This window comes from Rattus rattus, chromosome 5 (genome assembly GCF_011064425.1).
Source record: "Rattus rattus isolate New Zealand chromosome 5, Rrattus_CSIRO_v1, whole genome shotgun sequence".
Taxonomy (NCBI): Eukaryota; Metazoa; Chordata; class Mammalia; order Rodentia; family Muridae; genus Rattus; species Rattus rattus.
This window is the reverse complement of record NC_046158.1, coordinates 142001813-142009686: the sequence shown is the minus strand read 5'-3', so window position 1 is coordinate 142009686 and position 7874 is coordinate 142001813. Positions and strand designations below refer to the sequence as shown.

The 7874-nt window shown below is 42.8% G+C and overlaps 1 pseudogene; it reads right to left on the bottom strand.

The window, feature by feature from the left end:
* Positions 1–711: 711 nt before the first annotated feature.
* Positions 712–834, bottom strand: LOC116902596 (annotated as a pseudogene).
* Positions 835–7874: the final 7040 nt, after the last annotated feature.

Genomic DNA, 7874 nt, shown 5'->3' with positions numbered 1-7874 from the left:
TCTTCATTGAGCTTGCATCCTCCTGTTTCTCTTTCTCATCTATTTCTCTACCACTTACTTGCTCCTCTTAGTGGCACCGGTGGTCTCAGTGTCTTGGATCATCTCAGGAGTGATCTCAGGAGGGCTGTGTCTTACGGGGCCAGGCCGGGGTCATTCCAGGCATGGTCTGCCTCATAGACCTATACGGTGCTGGTCTGGTGGTCATCTCAAGCTATCTCCCTGCCTGGGCCTCATGTTGCCAGTCTGGAGGTCATCTAGGGCTCACTCCTTTCCTAGCCCTTCCAAGTGGCCCCATGAGAGGGTTGTTTGTCTCTGTCCCCAATCCAGCCCAGCCCAGCCCGACCCATGGTTGCAAGTGTGATTCTTCTTGTCTCTGGCTTACTCCCTGTCCTGGGAGCCCATTCAGGCCTATGTGTTGCTAGACTTAGGTTAGCTCCCTGTCTTGGTGCCCTGGTGCTGGTCTGGTGGTTGTCTAGTGCTTGCCCCTCACCCAGTCTGCATCTGAATGGCCCCATGCTAAAGTGGTCTGTCTCAGGCTCACTCCTGAGGCTCTTGGTTGCAGGTGGGGTACTTCTAGTCTCTGTCTTCCTCCTGGTCCTGGAAGCCCTTTATGGCCTGTGCAGCCCCGGACTGGTGGTCATTATATACTAGCTCCCTGTTTGGGCTCTCTGGAAATGGATTGGTGGTGTTTCAGGCTCACTTATTTTCCCCACAGGGAAAATCATCCAGACGTTCATAGATCAGAACACAGAGTGTAGACATGGCCTCTCTCCTCTCTGCCACCTACTTATGCTCATGTGACACAGCCACACCTGCAATGCCTCTAGGGACAGGGCAGTTATGAATCTCTTGAGCAGTGTGAGGGATCACTGTGGGTCAGAGTCAAGGGCTTAATCCCATCACAATGTGCTCATGGCTTCTGTCTGAGTCTGTCTCCCATCTGTAAGGTCAGGAAGAGGAGGACAGGGGCACAACCAGCCAATCCGTACCCTGAATCAAGACTGCTGATGTCCCGTGGGGACGATTAGCTCCTCTCTGCTGTCCTAGGTTCTCCAGGATCCTCCTTTACTTCCTCTCCTCCTCTTGATTTCATGATGGCCGGACATGCCTGGGGCAGGGCAGGAAGAAAGAGTGGGTGCCTCTTGATATGTCCATTGATGTCAAATGCATTTTTGAATACAGAGTAATGCCAGGAGCTTGAATTTCTGCCCCCATGAGAGTTTTCTTTAGAATTATTGCCCTGGTGCTATGCCTGGCAGTCTTAGGTTTACGAATGGCTGTCAGGGAAAGCTCAGCAGACAGAGTAGCGAAGTCATGAGAACAGGGTTTGTGTTGACTCTATAGGACTGAAGAGGACCAAGCCTGGACCAGTGAGGTGTGAAGAGGCTGCTGAGCCCCTTAGTTTGAGTGCATTGCCTTCTCTGAACCCCACTTTTCTCACCAGTAAAATGCAACACCATTTGAACGGTGTTAAACAGATGCCAGGTGCCAATCCGGCACACAGTAGGTGCGCAACAAACATGTTTGCCTTCCATCCCTTCCTTGGGAACAGGCAGACAGTTCCCTTTCCTCAGCCAGCAAGCCCCACTGTGCCTACAACTCTGGGTTTGTTTGTAGTAATTAGACTTCGGCAGCCGACAGTCTCCAAACCTGCAGTGTTATCTGCTCCTCAAGCTGTTTGAGTTGATATACAGTTGGGTGGTAGATGACAGCTTGTTTATCCAGTGAAGCTGTAAAATATCCCGTGGAGTAAACACACAGAAAAGCCCATTTGTCTTGTCTTTTGCCGTCACCCCCACATGGTCAGAAGGGAGGCTTTCCTTTCGTCTTCCTGGCAGCTTCCTCCTCCAGCATCTCTTGCTGGACCCTTGTCTGCCCTTGCCTGGCAACGCCTGAGCTGCCTCAGCCTCTCACTGTGATACCTCAGAAATACTCAAGCTGTACGGACTGCTCTCAAGCGTCCATCCCTAACCTAGGCTGCTGCTGTTCCACATTAGACACAACCCTTTAGATGCTCTCCCACCTGCACAGCATGCCAGACAGAAACTGCCTTCCTTCCCACACTCAGTGCTTCTGGCTTCCTGGTTCCAGTCATTGGTAAGTCTGGGTAGTCATTCCCTGAAGTACAAATCCCAGTGCCTGCCCCCTCTAGGTGTCTTACCCTTTCTTGTGTGCATCCCCATCAAAGGACCTGTCCTTGTTCTCTCTATGCTTTCTACCCAGGCTTCATGAGATAGCGCAGTGCATAAGCGCTTAGCCCCAAGCCTGATGACCTGAGCCCATTTTTTTGAACCCACTTGATGTAAAGAGAAAACTAATGCTTACTTGTACACATATACCGTGACACATGTGTACCATGTCATGCGCACTTGCCCCCTCCCAATAAAAAATAAATAAGCAAATTAATATAAAACTAAAAAGAAGTAAAACATCACAACTGCCCTTCCACTTAACTCCAGCCATGACCCCTCTGAAGAAAGGCTCTCCTGAATTCCCACCATCCACTCCTTCCTTCTGCAGGACAGTGGCTAAAGGGATGCTTCTAGAACACACCCAGAATGATAGGTCTGAACAAGGTAGAGGAAGAAATTTATGAGGGTCAGAAAAATGAACTCAGAGTGGTTAGTTTTTTCTTCCAGTTTTAACATTATCTTCTTACTAGAAGACAGAAAGGCCACTCATGGGCATGAGTGGAATTAATATTGTGGAATGGCCATATTACTAAAATCAATCCATAGGTTTAGAGAAATTTCTATATAAATTCAAATAATATCCTTCACAGGATTAGAAAACAAAACAACTCTAAAATTTATATGGAAATACCCATCCCCCCTTCTGTCTGGTCCTTTCTGCTGAGACAGACTGCTAGCTAGTCTGCTCCCTGGAAGAGGCTATATCCTGAGACATAGCAGAGGATCTGCTGCACTCAGAATTTGGTAAGAAACCATCTCCCCCAAAGTCCTACAGCAGCTGCTGGGGCCAGTGGCCTCGGGGATCCACCATCCCCCAATACCCCTTCTGCCTGGTCCTTGCTGTTGGGACAGACTGCTAGCTAGTCTGCTTCCTGGAAGATGCTATATCCTGAGGTTTACCCAAGGATCCGCTGCACTCAGAACATGTTACACCATATCATGAAGTGTACCAGATAAACCATTACACTCAAAACATTTGATACCACATCCTGAGCATCCCAGGATATCTGATGCACTCAGGGCATCTGACACCACAACTGGAGACATCCTAAGAGATCCACTGCACAGAAGGCATCCCAGGAGTTCCTCTATACACAGGGCAACTGGGCAATTGACACCACAGTCTAAAGACTTCCCAGGGGCTCTGATGCATGCAGGGCAACCCAGAAGACTGAAAGCCTCCCTGGAGTTCTGCTGTACACAAGGAACAGAAACCACAGTCCATTGAACTCCACTTCCCCTTGGAGAATAGCTTCACACAGGACAACAGAGTGACTGTGCCTCCTCTGAAGACCCAACAATCTGAAGACCCTCTAGGAGATCTACTGTAGCCAGGGCAACAAATCAGCAGCTTCTCTGTCCCTCCGAAGACCTCACAGTTGGAAGACCCCATAGGAGGTCTGCTATAGCCAGGACCACAGGCCTACCAGGAACCTGTTGCAACCCAGGGACAAAAGAGGCAGACTCCAGAGAGAGTCACCCAGACAAGCAAACACTAGGGACAACCAGATGGTGAGAGGCAAGTGCAAGACCATAAGCAACAGAAGCCAATATATGTGGGCATCATCAGAACCCAGTTCTCCCACCACAGTAAGCCCTGAATACACCAACACACCTGAAAACCAGGAAACTGACCTAAAATCCTATCTCATGAAAATAATGCAGTCCTTTAAGGGGGATATAAATAACTCACTGAAAGAAATACAGGAAAACACAGGTAAACAGTAAAAGCCCTTAAAGAGGAAACAGATACATCCCTTAAAGAAATACAAGAAAACATAATCAAACAGGTAAAGGAATTGGATAAGTCAGTCCAAGACCTAAAAGTGAAAGTAGAAACAATAATGAAAACATAAATGGAGGCAAACCAGGAAATGAAAACCTAGGAAAGAGATCGGGAATTAAAGATGTAAGTATCACCAACAGAATACAAGAGATAGAAGAGAGAATCTCATGTATAAAAGATACTATAGAAGAGATTGACACAGCAGTCAAAGAAAGTTCAAAACATAACAAAACTCCTAACCCAAAACATCCAGGAAATTTAGGACACAATGAAAAGACCAAATCAAAGAATAATTGGAATAGAGGAGAATGAAGAATCCCAGCTCAAAGGACCTGAAAACATCTTCAACAAAATCATAGAAGAAAACTTCCCCAACCTAAAGAAAGAGATGGCCATAAAGGTACAAGGAGCCTATAGAACACCAAACGAATGAGACCAGAAAAGAAAATCGTCTCTTCACATAACAGCCAAAAGACTAAATTCACATAACAAAGAAAGAATATTAAAAGCTGCAAGGGAAGAGGGTCAAGTAACATACAAAGGCAGACCTATCAGAATCACACCAGACTTCTCAACTATATTACACCAGACTATGAAAGCCAGAAGAGCCTAGTCAGAGGTCATGCAGACTCTAAGAGAACACAAATGCCAGCCCAGGCTACTATACCCAGCAAAACTCTCAATCAACATAGATGCAGAAACCAAAATATTCCAGGACAAACCCAAATTCAAACAGTATCTATCTACCAATCCAGCCTGACAGAAGCCTAGAAGGAAAACTCCAAAACAAGGAAGACACCACTACCAAAGAAAAGACAAGATAGTAAGCTTCTCACAACAAAGCCAAAAGGAGAAAAACCACAAGCACATAAAGATACCTACAAAAAATAACAGGAACCAACAGTCTTCTGTCTTTCTATCTCTCAATATTAATGGACTCGACTCACCTATAAAAAGACATAAGCTAACAGATTGGATACACAAACAAGATCCAACATTTTGCTGCATTCAAAAAACACACCTCAATAACAAAGACAGACACCATCTCAGAGTGAAAAGATGGAACAAAGTCTTCCAAGCACATAGTCCCAAGAAACAAGCTGGAGTTGCCATCCTAGTATTCAATAAAATAGACTTTCAATCAAAAGTTATCAAGCATCATGAGGAAGGACACTTCATATTCATCAAAGGGAAAACCCACCAAGAAAATGTCTCAATTCTGGACATCTATGCCCCAAATATAAGGGCACCCACATTCATAAAAGAAACTTTACTAAAGTTCAAAACACACATTGGTCCCCACACAATTATAGTGGGCAACTTCAACACCCCACTCTGACCAATGGAGAGGTCATTGAGACAGAAATTAAACAGAGACACAGTGAGACTAATAAAAGTTATGAACCAAATGGATTTAACAGATGTCTACAGAATATTTCACCCTAAAACAGAAGAATACACCTTTTCAGCACCTCATGGTACCTTCTCCAAAATCGACCATATAATTGGTTACAAAACAACCCTCAACTGATACAAGAAGATTGAGATAATCCCATGCATCCTATCAGAACACCATGTCCTAAAGCTGGTCTTCAATAACAGCAAAAACAACAGAAAACCCACATACATGTGGAAACTGAACAACTCTCTACTCGATGATAATTTGGTCAGGGATGAAATAAAGAGATACATTAAAGGCTTCCTGGAATTTAATGAAAATATGACACACCATACCCAAACTTTTGGGATACAATGAAAACAGTACTAAGAGGAAAATTCATAGCACTAAGTGCACTGGTAAATAAACTGGAAAGATAATACACTACCAACTTAACAGCATACCTGAGTGCTCGAGAACAAAAAGAAACAAACTCACCCAAGAGGAGTGGAAGACAGAAAATAGTCAAACTCAGGGCTGAAATCAACCGGATAGAAACAAAGAGAACAATACAAAGAATCAGCAAAACCAAAAGCTGGTTCTTTCAGAGAATCAACAAAATAGATAAACCCCTAGTCAAACTAACTAAAGAGTCCAGAGGCAGTATCTGAAATAACAAAATCAGAAATGAAGAGGAGACATAACAGAAAAAGAGGAAATTCAAAAAATTGTCAGATTCTACTACAAAAGCCTATATTCAACAAAACTGGAAAATTTAGATGAAATGGATGGTTTTCTAGACAGATACCACATACTAAAATTAAATCAAGAGCAGGTAAACTGTCTAAACAGGCCCATATCTCATAAGAGAGTAGAAGTCATTAAAAACCTCCCAACCAAAAAGAGCCCAGGGCCAGATGGATTTAGTTCAGAGTTCTACCAGACCTTCAAAGAAGACATGATACCAATATTCCTCAAACTATTTCATAAAATAAAAACAGAAGGAACACTACCTAATTCATTCTATGAAGCCACAATTACTCTGATACCTAAACCACACAAGGACCCTTCCAAAAAAGAGAACTTCAGACTAATCTTGCCTATGAATATCAATGCAAAAATACTCAATAAAATTCTTGCAAACTGAATCCAAGAACATATCAAAACCATCATTCACCACGATCAACTAGACTTCATCCCAGGGATGCAAGGTTGGTTCAATATATAAAAATCTATTAACGTAATCCACCATATAAACAAACTCAAAGAAAAAAATCACATGATAATCTCCTTAGATGCAGAAAAAGCATTTGACAAAATATAATTTGATCAGAAATTCAAGGCCCATACCTAAACACAATAAAATCAATTTACTGCAAACCAACAGCCAATATCAAATTAAATGGAGAGATACTTGAAGCAATCCCACTAAAATCAGGGACAAGGATGCCCACTCTCCCAATAACTATTCAATATAGTACTTGAAGTGCTAGCTGCAGCAATAAGACAACAAAAAGAGATCAAGAGGATACAAATTGGCAAAGAAAATTAAAGATATCACTATTTGCAGATGATATGATAGTCTACATAAGTGACTCCAAAAATTCTAACAGAGAACTTCTCCAGCTGATAACTTCAGCAAAATGGCCAGATATAAAATTAACTCAAATAAATCAGTAGCCTTCCTTTATACAAATGATAAACAGGCTGAGGAAGAAATTAGGGGGGGTTGGGGATTTAGCTCAGTGGTAGAGCTCTTGCCTAGCAAGTGCAAGGCCCTGGGTTCGGTCCTCAGCTCCGAAAAAAAAAATTAGGGAAACAACACCCTTCACAATAGTCACAAAATGATATAAAATACCTTCGTGTGACTCTAACCAAGCAAGTGAAAGATCTGTATGACAAGAGCTTCAAGTCTCTCGAGAAAGAAATTGAAGAAGATCTCAGAAAGTGGAGAGATCTCCCATGCTCATGGATTGGCAGAATTAACATAGTAAAAATGGTCATGCTACCAAAGCAATCTACAGATTCAATGCAATCCCCATCAAAATCCCAACACAATTATTCAAAAACATGGAAAGAGCAATTCTCAAATTCATCTGGAAAGGCAAACAACCCAGAATATTGAAAACAATTCTTAACAATAAAAAAATGCCCGGGGGAATCACCATACCTGACCTCAAGCTCCTCTACTACAGAGCAATAGTGACAGAAACTGTATGATATTGGTACAGAGACAGACAGGTTGATCAATGGAATAGAATTGAAGACCCAGAAATAAAATCACATGCTTATGGACACTTGATCTTTGACAAAGAAGCCAAAAATATACAATGGAAAAAAGAAAGTATTTTCAATAAATGGTGCTGGTCTAACTGGCTGTCTGTAGCAAAATGAAAATAGACCCATATTTGTCACCAGGCACAAAGCTCAAGTTCAAGTGGATCAAGGACCTCAACATAAAACCAGATACACAGAATCTAATAGAAGAGAAAGTCAGAAAGAGCCTTGAATTCATTGG